Consider the following 13,990-nt stretch of genomic DNA (forward strand, 5'->3'; position numbering starts at 1 on the left):
CTATCGTGGATCCTATCACTATCTAGTCTGGAAGTACAAATGACACATGCTTTTCTTAGAAATATCATTTTTTCTAAACTTTTTTCCTATTTTCTAATAATTTTGACGCTATTTTTCCACTTTGCATTTCAAGAGGACACATTCACTTATTATCAATTCTGATCATTGTATTTACTAAAAAATCTTTTTTTAATGTATTTCTGACCAATTTTGAAGGGGGACCTTATGCATATTGGGTAAATGTGAATAACTCTACACTACAGGTATTTCATGAATGCAACACCATCCAATATGCATGGTAGAAGGGAAATTGACTTTTGATATTCTGCAATATGATTTTTTTTGCTTGCTTTTTCATTGAGCAATGCAACAGTAGATAGTTATCAAAATATAAATTATTTAATTCAAAGTGTTTAGGTAACAAAAGATGTTTCTGCCCAGTTTCGAACTGGGGACCTTTCGTGTGTGAAGTGAACGTGAAAACCACTACACTACAGAAACTACATGGAAACAGAATCTCCCGCCATCCAATAAAAAATTATCTTTGACATACATTATGGCATTCTGAAATAAACTTTTTATATGATTGCATTTTTATTTGGCATTTCAACCAAAAATCCCTTGTTTTAAAATTCTAAAGATAACAGCATATTTCTGCCCAGTTTCGAACTGGGGACCTTTTGGGTAAATGTGAATAACTCTACACTACAGGTATTTCATGAATGCAACACCATCCAATATGCATGGTAGAAGGGAAATTGACTTTTGATATTCTGCAATATGATTTTTTTTGCTTGCTTTTTCATTGAGCAATGCAACAGTAGATAGTTATCAAAATATAAATTATTGAATTCAAAGTGTTTAGGTAACAAAAAAATGTTTCTGCCCAGTTTCGAACTGGGGACCTTTCGCATGTGAGGCGAACGTGATAACCACTACACTACAGAAACTACATGGAAACAGCATCTCCCGCCATCCAATAAAAAATGATCTTTGACATACATTATGGCATTCTGAAATAAACTTTTTATATGATTGCATTTTTTTTGGCATTTCAACCAAAAATCCCTTGTTTTAAAATTCTAAAGATAACAGCATATTTCTGCCCAGTTTGAACTGGGGACCTTTTGTGTTTTAGGCGAATGTGATAACCACTACAATACAGAAACTGACTTTTGAAGATCTCATCACTATGGAGTCGGGAAGTACCATTGGCAAACCGTTTTCTTAGAAAAAAAAAATTCTAAACTTATTTTTCTATTTTCTAATAATTTCTATGCTATTTTTTCCACTTTGCATTTCAAGAGGACACATTCACTTATTAATAGTTCTGATCATTGTATTTAATAAAAAAATCTATTTTTAATGTATTTCTGACCAATTTTGAAGGGGAACCTTATGCATATTGGCTAAATGTGAATAATACTACACTACAGGTACCTCATGAATGCAACACCATCCAATATGCATGGTAGAAGGGAAATTGACTTTTGATATTCTGCAATATGATTTTTTTGCTTGCTTTTTCATTGAGCAATGCTACAGTATATAGTTATCAAAATATAAATTATTGAATTAAAAGTGTTTAGGTAACAAAATATGTTTCTGCCAATTTCGAACTGGGGACCTTTCACATGTGAGGCAAACATGAAATCACTACACTACAGATACTACATGAAAAATTTGTGACCACCATCCAATAAAAAATGATCTTTGACATTCAGTATGGCATGCTAAAATAAACTTTTTATCTGATTGTATTTTTATTGAGCATTTTACCCAAAAATTCATTGTTTTAAAATTCTTAAGCTGAAAGATTGTTTCTGCCCAGTTTCGAACTCTGGACCTTTCGCGTGTTAGGTGAACGTGATAACCACTACACTACAGAAACTGACTGTTGTGGATCCCATCACTATCTAGTCTGGAAGTACAAATGACACATGCTTTTCTTAGAAATATATTTTTTTCTAAACTTTTTTTCCTATTTTCTAATAATTTTGACGCTTTTTTTCCACTTTGCATTTCAAGAGGACACATTCACTTATTATCAATTCTGATCATTGTATTTACTAAAAAAATATTTTTTTTATGTATTTCTGACCAATTTTGAAGGGGGACCGTATGCATATTGGGTAAATGTGAATAACTCTACGCTACAGGTATTTCATGAATGCAACACCATCCAATATGCATGGTAGAAGGGAAATTTACTTTTGATATTCTGCAATATGATTTTTGCTTGCTTTTTCATTGAGCAATGCAACAGTAGATAGTTATCAAAATATAAATGATTGAATTCAAAGTGTTTAGGTAACAAAATAAGTTTCTGCCCAGTTTCGAACTGAGAACCTTTCGCATGTGAGGCAAACGTGATAACCACTACACTACAGGAATTACATGGAAACAGTATCTACCGCCATCCAGTAAAAAATTATCTTTGACATACATTATGGCATTCTGAAATAAAATTTTTATATGATTGCATTTTTATTTGGCATTTCAACCAAAAATCCCTTGTTTTAAAATTCTAAAGATAACAGCATATTTTTGCCCAGTTTCGAACTGGGGACCTTTTGTGTTTAAGGCGCATGTGATAACCACTACAATACAGAAACTGACTTTTGAAGATCTCATCACTATGGAGTCGGGAAGTACCATTGGCAAACCGTTTTCTTAGAATTTTTTTTTCTAAACTTATTTTTCTATTTTCTAATAATTTCTATGCTATTTTTTTCACTTTGCATTTCAAGAGGACACATTCACTTATTAATAGTTCTGATCATTGTATTTAATAAAAAAATCTATTTTTAATGTATTTCTGACCAATTTTGAAGGGGAACCTTATGCATATTGGCTAAATGTGAATAATACTACACTACAGGTACTTCATGATTGCAACACTATCTAATATGCATGGTAGACGGGAAATTGCCTTTTGATATTCTGCAATATGATTTTTTTGCTTGCTTTTTCATTGAGCAATGCAACAGTATATAGTTACCAAAATATAAATTATTGAATTCAAAGTGTTTAGGTAACAAAATATGTTTCTGCCAATTTCGAACTGGGGACCTTTCGCGTGTGAGGCAAACATGAAATCACTACGCTACAGATACTACATAAAATTTGCGACCATCATCCAATAAGAAATAATCTTTGACATTCAGTATGGCATGCTAAAATAAACTTTTTATCTGATTGTATTTTTATTGAGCATTTTACCCAAAAATTCATTGTTTTAAAATTCTAAAGCTAAAAGATAGTTTCTGCCCAGTTTCGAATTGGGGACCTTTTGCGTGTTAGGCGAATGTGATAACCACTACACTACAGAAACTGACTATCGTGGATCCTATCACTATCTAGTCTGGAAGTACAAATGACACATGCTTTTCTTAGAAATATCATTTTTTCTAAACTTTTTTCCTATTTTCTAATAATTTTGACGCTATTTTTCCACTTTGCATTTCAAGAGGACACATTCACTTATTATCAATTCTGATCATTGTATTTACTAAAAAATCTTTTTTTAATGTATTTCTGACCAATTTTGAAGGGGGACCTTATGCATATTGGGTAAATGTGAATAACTCTACACTACAGGTATTTCATGAATGCAACACCATCCAATATGCATGGTAGAAGGGAAATTGACTTTTGATATTCTGCAATATGATTTTTTTTGCTTGCTTTTTCATTGAGCAATGCAACAGTAGATAGTTATCAAAATATAAATTATTTAATTCAAAGTGTTTAGGTAACAAAAGATGTTTCTGCCCAGTTTCGAACTGGGGACCTTTCGTGTGTGAAGTGAACGTGAAAACCACTACACTACAGAAACTACATGGAAACAGAATCTCCCGCCATCCAATAAAAAATTATCTTTGACATACATTATGGCATTCTGAAATAAACTTTTTATATGATTGCATTTTTATTTGGCATTTCAACCAAAAATCCCTTGTTTTAAAATTCTAAAGATAACAGCATATTTCTGCCCAGTTTCGAACTGGGGACCTTTTGTGTTTTAGGCGAATGTAATAACCACTACAATACAGAAACTGACTTTTGAAGATCTCATCACTATGGAGTCGGGAAGTACCATTGGCAAACCGTTTTCTTAGAATTTTTTTTTCTAAACTTATTTTTCTATTTTCTAATAATTTCTATGCTATTTTTTCCACTTTGCATTTCAAGAGGACACATTCACTTATTAATAGTTATGATCATTGTATTTAATAAAAAAATCTTTTTTTAATGTTTTCTGACCAATTTTGAAGGGGAACCTTATGCATATTGGCTAAATGTGAATAATACTACACTACAGGTACTTCATGAATGCAACACCATCCAATATGCATGGCAGAAGGGAAATTGACTTTTGATATTCTGCAATATGATTTTTTGTTTGCTTTTTCATTGAGCAATGCAACAGTATATAGTTATCAAAATATAAATGATTGAATTCAAAGTGTTTAGGTAACAAAATATGTTTCTGCCAATTTCGAAATGGGGACCTTTCACGTGTAAGGCAAACATGAAATCACTTCACTACAGATACTACATGAAAAATTTGCGACCGCCATCCAATAAAAAATGATCTTTGACATTCAGTATGGCATGCTAAAATAAACTTTTTATCTGATTGTATTTTTATTGAGAATTTTACCCAAAAATTCATTGTTTTAAAATTCTAAAGCTAAAAGATTGTTTCTGCCCAGTTTCAAACTGGGGACGTTTCGCGTGTTAGGCGAACATGATAACCACTACACTACAGAAACTGACTCTCGTGGATTTCATCAATATCTATTCTGGAAGTACAAATGACACATGGTTTTCTTAGAAACATAATTTTTTCTAAACTTTTTTTCCTATTTTCTAATAATTTTGACGCTATTTTTCCACTTTGCATTTCAAGAGGACACATTCACTTATTATCAATTCTGATCATTGTATTTACTAAAAAAAATCTTTTTTTAATGTATTTCTGACAAATTTTGAAGGGGGACCTTATGCATATTGGGTAAATGTGAATAACTCTACACTACAGGTACTTCATGAATGCAACACCATCCAATATGCATGGTAGAAAGGAAATTGACTTTTGATATTCTGCAATATGATTTTTGCTTGCTTTTTCATTGAGCAATGCAACAGTAGATAGTTATCAAAATATAAATTATTGAATTTAAAGTGTTTAGGTAACAAAACATGCTTCTGCCCAGTTTCGAACTGGGGACCTTTCGCGTGTGAGGTAAACGTGATAACCACTACACTACAGAAACTACATGGAAACAGCATCTCCCGCCATCCAATAAAAAATGATCTTTGACATACATTATGGCATTCTGAAATAAACTTTTTATATGATTGCATTTTATTTGGCATTTCAACCAAAAATCACTTGTTTTAAAATTCTAAAAATAACAGCATATTTCTGCCCAGTTTCGAACTGGGGACCTTTTGTGTTTTAGGCGAATGTGATAACCACTACAATACAGAAACTGACTTTTGAAGATCTCATCACTATCGAGTCGGGAAGTACCATTGGCAAACCGTTTTCTTAGAATTTTTTTTCTAAACTTATTTTTCTATTTTCTAATAATTTCTATGCTATTTTTTCCACTTTGCATTTCAAGAGGACACATTCACTTATTAATAGTTCTGATCATTGTATTTAATAAAAAAATCTATTTTTAATGTATTTCTGACCAATTTTGAAGGGGAACCTTATGCATATTGGCTAAATGTGAATAATACTACACTACAGGTACCTCATGAATGCAACACCATCCAATATGCATGGTAGAAGGGAAATTGACTTTTGATATTCTGCAATATGATTTTTTGCTTGCTTTTTCATTGAGAAATGCAACAGTATATAGTTATCAAAATATAAATTTTTGAATTCAAAGTGTTTAGGTAACAAAATATGTTTCTGCCAATTTCGAACTGGGGACCTCTCACGTGTGAGGCAAACATGAAATCACTACACTACAGATACTACATGAAAAATTTGCGACCACCATCCATTAAAAAATTATCTTTGACATTCAGTATTGCATGCTAAAATAAACTTTTTATCTGATTGTATTTTTATTGAGCATTTTACCCAAAAATTAATTGTTTTAAAATTCTAAAGCTAAAAGATTGTTTCTGTCAAGTTTCAAACTTGGGACCTTTCGCGTGTTAGGCGAACGTGATAACCACAACACTACAGAAACTGACTCTCGTGGATTGCATTACTATCTAGTCTGGAAGTACAAATGACATATGATTTTCTTAGAAATATAATTTTTTCTTAACTTTTTTTCCTATTTTCTAATAATTTTGACGCTATTTTTCCACTTTGCATTTCAAGAGGACACATTCACTTATTATCAATTCTGATGATTGTATTTACTAAAAAAATCTTTTTTTAATGTATTTCTGATCAATTTTGAAGGGGGACCTTATGCATATTGGGTAAATGTGAATAACTCTACACTACAGGTACTTCATGAATGCAACACCATCCAATATGCATGGTAGAAGGGAAATTGACTTTTGATATTCTGCAATATGAATGTTTTGCTTGCTTTTTTATTGAGCAATGCAACAGAAGATAGTTATCAAAATATAAATTATTGAATTCAAAGTGTTTAGGTAACAAAATATGTTTCTGCCCAGTTTCGAACTGGGGACCTTTCGCGTGTGAGGCGAACGTGATAACCCCTACACTACAGGAACTACATGGAAACAGGATCTACTGCCATCCAATAAAAAATTATCTTTGACATACATTATGCATTCTGAAATAAACTTTTTATATGATTGCATTTTTATTTGGCATTTCAACCAAAAATCCCTTGTTTTAAAATTCTAAAGATAACAGCATATTTCTGTCCAGTTTCGAACTGGGGACCTTTTGTGTTTTAGGTGCATGGGATAACCACTACAATACAGAAACTGACTTTTGAAGATCTCATCACTATGGAGTCAGGAAGTACCATTGGCAAACCGTTTTCTTAGAATTTTTTTTTCTAAACTTATTTTTCTATTTTCTAATAATTTCTATGCTATTTTTTCCACTTTGCATTTCAAGAGGACACATTCACTTATTAATAGTTCTGATCATTGTATTTAATAAAAAAATCTATTTTTAATGTATTTCTGACCAATTTTGAAGGGGAACCTTATGCATATTGGCTAAATGTGAATAATACTACACTACTGGTACTTCATGAATGCAACACCATCCAATATGCATGGTAGAAGGGAAATTGACTTTTGATATTCTGCAATATGATTTTTGCTTGCTTTTTCATTGAGCAATGCAACAGTAGATAGTTATCAAAATATAAATTATTGAATTCAAAGTGTTTAGGTAACAAAACATGTTTCTGCCCAGTTTCGAACTGGGGACCTTTCGCGTGTGAGGCGAACGTGATAACCACTACACTACAGAAACTACATGGAAACAGCATCTCCCGCCATCCACTAAAAAATGATCTTTGACATACATTATGGCATTCTGAAATAAACTTTTTATATGATTGCATTTTTATTTGGCATTTCAGCCAAAAATCCTTTGTATTAAAATTCTAAAGATAACAGCATATTTCTGCCCAGTTTCGAACTGGGGACCTTTTGTGTTTTAGGCGAATGTGATAACCACTACAATACAGAAACTGACTTTTGAAGATCTCATCACTATCGAGTCGGGAAGTACCATTGGCAAACCGTTTTCTTAGAATTTTTTTTTCTAAACTTATTTTTCTATTTTCTAATAATTTCTATGCTATTTTTTCCACTTTGCATTTCAAGAGGACACATTCACTTATTAATAGTTCTGATCATTGTATTTAATAAAAAAATCTATTTTTAATGTATTTCTGACCAATTTTGAAGGGGAACCTTATGCATATTGGCTAAATGTGAATAATACTACACTACAGGTACTTCATGAATGCAACACCATCCAATATGCATGGTAGAAGGGAAATTGACTTTTGATATTCTGCAATATGATTTTTGCTTGCTTTTTCATTGAGCAATGCAACAGTAGATAGTTATCAAAATATAAATTATTGAATTCAAAGTGTTTAGGTGACAAAATATGTTTCTGCCCAGTTTCGAACTGGGGACCTATCACGTGTGAGGCGAACGTGATAACCACTACACTACAGAAACTACATGGAAACAGCATCTCCCGCCATCCAATAAAAAATGATCTTTGACATACATTATGGGATTCTGAAATAAACTTTTTATATGATTGCATTTTTATTTGGCATTTCAACCAAAAATCCTTTGTATTAAAATTCTAAAGATAACAGCATATTTCTGCCCAGTTTCGAACTGGGGACCTTTTGTGTTTTAGGCGAATGTGATAACCACTACAATACAGAAACTGACTTTTGAAGATCTCATCACTATGGAGTCGGGAAGTACCATTGGCAAACCGTTTTCTTAGAATTTTTTTTTCTAAACTTATTTTTCTATTTTCTAATAATTTCTATGCTATTTTTTCCACTTTGCATTTCAAGAGGACACATTCACTTATTAATAGTTCTGATCATTGTATTTAATAAAAAAATCTATTTTTAATGTATTTCTGACCAATTTTGAAGGGGAACCTTATGCATATTGGCTAAATGTGAATAATACTACACTACTGGTACTTCATGAATGCAACACCATCCAATATGCATGGTAGAAGGGAAATTGACTTTTGATATTCTGCAATATGATTTTTGCTTGCTTTTTCATTGAGCAATGCAACAGTAGATAGTTATCAAAATATAAATTATTGAATTCAAAGTGTTTAGGTAACAAAACATGTCTCTGCCCAGTTTCGAACTGGGGACCTTTCGCGTGTGAGGCGAACGTGATAACCACTACACTACAGAAACTACATGAAAACAGCATCTCCCGCCATCCACTAAAAAATGATCTTTGACATACATTATGGCATTCTGAAATAAACTTTTTATATGATTGCATTTTTATTTGGCATTTCAACCAAAAATCCTTTGTATTAAAATTCTAAAGATAACAGCATATTTCTGCCCAGTTTCGAACTGGGGACCTTTTGTGTTTTAGGCGAATGTGATAACCACTACAATACAGAAACTGACTTTTGAAGATCTCATCACTATCGAGTCGGGAAGTACCATTGGCAAACCGTTTTCTTAGAATTTTTTTTTCTAAACTTATTTTTCTATTTTCTAATAATTTCTATGCTATTTTTTCCACTTTGCATTTCAAGAGGACACATTCACTTATTAATAGTTCTGATCATTGTATTTAATAAAAAAATCTATTTTTAATGTATTTCTGACCAATTTTGAAGGGGAACCTTATGCATATTGGCTAAATGTGAATAATACTACACTACAGGTACTTCATGAATGCAACACCATCCAATATGCATGGTAGAAGGGAAATTGACTTTTGATATTCTGCAATATGATTTTTGCTTGCTTTTTCATTGAGCAATGCAACAGTAGATAGTTATCAAAATATAAATTATTGAATTCAAAGTGTTTAGGTGACAAAATATGTTTCTGCCCAGTTTCGAACTGGGGACCTATCACGTGTGAGGCGAACGTGATAACCACTACACTACAGAAACTACATGGAAACAGCATCTCCCGCCATCCAATAAAAAATGATCTTTGACATACATTATGGGATTCTGAAATAAACTTTTTATATGATTGCATTTTTATTTGGCATTTCAACCAAAAATCCTTTGTATTAAAATTCTAAAGATAACAGCATATTTCTGCCCAGTTTCGAACTGGGGACCTTTTGTGTTTTAGGCGAATGTGATAACCACTACAATACAGAAACTGACTTTTGAAGATCTCATCACTATGGAGTCGGGAAGTACCATTGGCAAACCGTTTTCTTAGAATTTTTTTTTCTAAACTTATTTTTCTATTTTCTAATAATTTCTATGCTATTTTTTCCACTTTGCATTTCAAGAGGACACATTCACTTATTAATAGTTCTGATCATTGTATTTAATAAAAAAATCTATTTTTAATGTATTTCTGACCAATTTTGAAGGGGAACCTTATGCATATTGGCTAAATGTGAATAATACTACACTACTGGTACTTCATGAATGCAACACCATCCAATATGCATGGTAGAAGGGAAATTGACTTTTGATATTCTGCAATATGATTTTTGCTTGCTTTTTCATTGAGCAATGCAACAGTAGATAGTTATCAAAATATAAATTATTGAATTCAAAGTGTTTAGGTAACAAAACATGTTTCTGCCCAGTTTCGAACTGGGGACCTTTCGCGTGTGAGGCGAACGTGATAACCACTACACTACAGAAACTACATGAAAACAGCATCTCCCGCCATCCACTAAAAAATGATCTTTGACATACATTATGGCATTCTGAAATAAACTTTTTATATGATTGCATTTTTATTTGGCATTTCAACCAAAAATCCTTTGTATTAAAATTCTAAAGATAACAGCATATTTCTGCCCAGTTTCGAACTGGGAACCTTTTGTGTTTTAGGCGAATGTGATAACCACTACAATACAGAAACTGACATTTGAAGATCTCATCACTATCGAGTCGGGAAGTACCATTGGCAAACCGTTTTCTTAGAATTTTTTTTTCTAAACTTATTTTTCTATTTTCTAATAATTTCTATGCTATTTTTTCCACTTTGCATTTCAAGAGGACACATTCACTTATTAATAGTTCTGATCATTGTATTTAATAAAAAAATCTATTTTTAATGTATTTCTGACCAATTTTGAAGGGGAACCTTATGCATATTGGCTAAATGTGAATAATACTACACTACAGGTACTTCATGAATGCAACACCATCCAATATGCATGGTAGAAGGGAAATTGACTTTTGATATTCTGCAATATGATTTTTTTGCTTGCTTTTTCATTGAGCAATGCTACAGTATATAGTTATCAAAATATAAATTATTGAATTAAAAGTGTTTAGGTAACAAAATATGTTTCTGCCAATTTCGAACTGGGGACCTTTCACATGTGAGGCAAACATGAAATCACTACACTACAGATACTACATGAAAAATTTGTGACCACCATCCAATAAAAAATGATCTTTGACATTCAGTATGGCATGCTAAAATAAACTTTTTATCTGATTGTATTTTTATTGAGCATTTTACCCAAAAATTCATTGTTTTAAAATTCTTAAGCTGAAAGATTGTTTCTGCCCAGTTTCGAACTCTGGACCTTTCGCGTGTTAGGTGAACGTGATAACCACTACACTACAGAAACTGACTGTTGTGGATCCCATCACTATCTAGTCTGGAAGTACAAATGACACATGCTTTTCTTAGAAATATATTTTTTTCTAAACTTTTTTTCCTATTTTCTAATAATTTTGACGCTATTTTTCCACTTTGCATTTCAAGAGGACACATTCACTTATTATCAATTCTGATCATTGTATTTACTAAAAAAATATTTTTTTTTATGTATTTCTGACCAATTTTGAAGGGGGACCGTATGCATATTGGGTAAATGTGAATAACTCTACGCTACAGGTATTTCATGAATGCAACACCATCCAATATGCATGGTAGAAGGGAAATTTACTTTTGATATTCTGCAATATGATTTTTGCTTGCTTTTTCATTGAGCAATGCAACAGTAGATAGTTATCAAAATATAAATGATTGAATTCAAAGTGTTTAGGTAACAAAATAAGTTACTGCCCAGTTTCGAACTGAGAACCTTTCGCATGTGAGGCAAACGTGATAACCACTACACTACAGGAATTACATGGAAACAATATCTACCGCCATCCAGTAAAAAATTATCTTTGACATACATTATGGCATTCTGAAATAAAATTTTTATATGATTGCATTTTTATTTGGCATTTCAACCAAAAATCCCTTGTTTTAAAATTCTAAAGATAACAGCATATTTTTGCCCAGTTTCGAACTGGGGACCTTTTGTGTTTAAGGCGCATGTGATAACCACTACAATACAGAAACTGACTTTTGAAGATCTCATCACTATGGAGTCGGGAAGTACCATTGGCAAACCGTTTTCTTAGAATTTTTTTTTCTAAACTTATTTTTCTATTTTCTAATAATTTCTATGCTATTTTTTTCACTTTGCATTTCAAGAGGACACATTCACTTATTAATAGTTCTGATCATTGTATTTAATAAAAAAATCTATTTTTAATGTATTTCTGACCAATTTTGAAGGGGAACCTTATGCATATTGGCTAAATGTGAATAATACTACACTACAGGTACTTCATGATTGCAACACTATCTAATATGCATGGTAGACGGGAAATTGACTTTTGATATTCTGCAATATGATTTTTTTGCTTGCTTTTTCATTGAGCAATGCAACAGTATATAGTTACCAAAATATAAATTATTGAATTCAAAGTGTTTAGGTAACAAAATATGTTTCTGCCAATTTCGAACTGGGGACCTTTCGCGTGTGAGGCAAACATGAAATCACTACGCTACAGATACTACATAAAATTTGCGACCATCATCCAATAAGAAATAATCTTTGACATTCAGTATGGCATGCTAAAATAAACTTTTTATCTGATTGTATTTTTATTGAGCATTTTACCCAAAAATTCATTGTTTTAAAATTCTAAAGCTAAAAGATAGTTTCTGCCCAGTTTCGAATTGGGGACCTTTTGCGTGTTAGGCGAATGTGATAACCACTACACTACAGAAACTGACTATCGTGGATCCTATCACTATCTAGTCTGGAAGTACAAATGACACATGCTTTTCTTAGAAATATCATTTTTTCTAAACTTTTTTCCTATTTTCTAATAATTTTGACGCTATTTTTCCACTTTGCATTTCAAGAGGACACATTCACTTATTATCAATTCTGATCATTGTATTTACTAAAAAATCTTTTTTTAATGTATTTCTGACCAATTTTGAAGGGGGACCTTATGCATATTGGGTAAATGTGAATAACTCTACACTACAGGTATTTCATGAATGCAACACCATCCAATATGCATGGTAGAAGGGAAATTGACTTTTGATATTCTGCAATATGATTTTTTTTGCTTGCTTTTTCATTGAGCAATGCAACAGTAGATAGTTATCAAAATATAAATTATTTAATTCAAAGTGTTTAGGTAACAAAAGATGTTTCTGCCCAGTTTCGAACTGGGGACCTTTCGTGTGTGAAGTGAACGTTAAAACCACTACACTACAGAAACTACATGGAAACAGAATCTCCCGCCATCCAATAAAAAATTATCTTTGACATACATTATGGCATTCTGAAATAAACTTTTTATATGATTGCATTTTTATTTGGCATTTCAACCAAAAATCCCTTGTTTTAAAATTCTAAAGATAACAGCATATTTCTGCCCAGTTTCGAACTGGGGACCTTTTGTGTTTTAGGCGAATGTAATAACCACTACAATACAGAAACTGACTTTTGAAGATCTCATCACTATCGAGTCGGGAAGTACCATTGGCAAACCGTTTTCTTAGAATTTTTTTTTTCTAAACTTATTTTTCTATTTTCTAATAATTTCTATGCTATTTTTTCCACTTTGCATTTCAAGAGGACACATTCACTTATTAATAGTTATGATCATTGTATTTAATAAAAAAATCTTTTTTTAATGTTTTCTGACCAATTTTGAAGGGGAACCTTATGCATATTGGCTAAATGTGAATAATACTACACTACAGGTACTTCATGAATGCAACACCATCCAATATGCATGGCAGAAGGGAAATTGACTTTTGATATTCTGCAATATGATTTTTTGTTTGCTTTTTCATTGAGCAATGCAACAGTATATAGTTATCAAAATATAAATGATTGAATTCAAAGTGTTTAGGTAACAAAATATGTTTCTGCCAATTTCGAAATGGGGACCTTTCACGTGTAAGGCAAACATGAAATCACTTCACTACAGATACTACATGAAAAATTTGCGACCGCCATCCAATAAAAAATGATCTTT

General features: G+C 31.9%; 13 non-coding genes across 13 annotated transcripts; all 13 read right to left on the bottom strand.

The window, feature by feature from the left end:
- Positions 1 to 428: 428 nt before the first annotated feature.
- Positions 429 to 501, bottom strand: TRNAV-CAC (transfer RNA valine (anticodon CAC)). The gene has a single exon. It is a non-coding gene; the product is annotated as a tRNA-Val (tRNA).
- A 376-nt stretch (positions 502 to 877) lies between these two features.
- TRNAV-CAC (transfer RNA valine (anticodon CAC)) lies at positions 878 to 950 on the bottom strand. The gene has a single exon. It is a non-coding gene; the product is annotated as a tRNA-Val (tRNA).
- Positions 951 to 3,261: 2,311 nt separating this feature from the next.
- Positions 3,262 to 3,334, bottom strand: TRNAV-AAC (transfer RNA valine (anticodon AAC)). The gene has a single exon. It is a non-coding gene; the product is annotated as a tRNA-Val (tRNA).
- A 431-nt stretch (positions 3,335 to 3,765) lies between these two features.
- On the bottom strand, positions 3,766 to 3,838 carry TRNAV-CAC (transfer RNA valine (anticodon CAC)). Its single transcript has one exon. It is a non-coding gene; the product is annotated as a tRNA-Val (tRNA).
- Positions 3,839 to 4,705: 867 nt separating this feature from the next.
- On the bottom strand, positions 4,706 to 4,778 carry TRNAV-AAC (transfer RNA valine (anticodon AAC)). Its single transcript has one exon. It is a non-coding gene; the product is annotated as a tRNA-Val (tRNA).
- Positions 4,779 to 5,209: 431 nt separating this feature from the next.
- TRNAV-CAC (transfer RNA valine (anticodon CAC)) lies at positions 5,210 to 5,282 on the bottom strand. Its single transcript has one exon. It is a non-coding gene; the product is annotated as a tRNA-Val (tRNA).
- A 1,371-nt stretch (positions 5,283 to 6,653) lies between these two features.
- TRNAV-CAC (transfer RNA valine (anticodon CAC)) lies at positions 6,654 to 6,726 on the bottom strand. The gene has a single exon. It is a non-coding gene; the product is annotated as a tRNA-Val (tRNA).
- Positions 6,727 to 7,374: 648 nt separating this feature from the next.
- TRNAV-CAC (transfer RNA valine (anticodon CAC)) lies at positions 7,375 to 7,447 on the bottom strand. The gene has a single exon. It is a non-coding gene; the product is annotated as a tRNA-Val (tRNA).
- A 649-nt stretch (positions 7,448 to 8,096) lies between these two features.
- Positions 8,097 to 8,169, bottom strand: TRNAV-CAC (transfer RNA valine (anticodon CAC)). Its single transcript has one exon. It is a non-coding gene; the product is annotated as a tRNA-Val (tRNA).
- Positions 8,170 to 8,818: 649 nt separating this feature from the next.
- On the bottom strand, positions 8,819 to 8,891 carry TRNAV-CAC (transfer RNA valine (anticodon CAC)). Its single transcript has one exon. It is a non-coding gene; the product is annotated as a tRNA-Val (tRNA).
- A 649-nt stretch (positions 8,892 to 9,540) lies between these two features.
- Positions 9,541 to 9,613, bottom strand: TRNAV-CAC (transfer RNA valine (anticodon CAC)). The gene has a single exon. It is a non-coding gene; the product is annotated as a tRNA-Val (tRNA).
- A 649-nt stretch (positions 9,614 to 10,262) lies between these two features.
- On the bottom strand, positions 10,263 to 10,335 carry TRNAV-CAC (transfer RNA valine (anticodon CAC)). Its single transcript has one exon. It is a non-coding gene; the product is annotated as a tRNA-Val (tRNA).
- Positions 10,336 to 12,648: 2,313 nt separating this feature from the next.
- TRNAV-AAC (transfer RNA valine (anticodon AAC)) lies at positions 12,649 to 12,721 on the bottom strand. Its single transcript has one exon. It is a non-coding gene; the product is annotated as a tRNA-Val (tRNA).
- Positions 12,722 to 13,990: the final 1,269 nt, after the last annotated feature.

This window comes from Pseudophryne corroboree, chromosome 4 (genome assembly GCF_028390025.1).
Source record: "Pseudophryne corroboree isolate aPseCor3 chromosome 4, aPseCor3.hap2, whole genome shotgun sequence".
Classification (NCBI taxonomy): Eukaryota; Metazoa; Chordata; class Amphibia; order Anura; family Myobatrachidae; genus Pseudophryne; species Pseudophryne corroboree.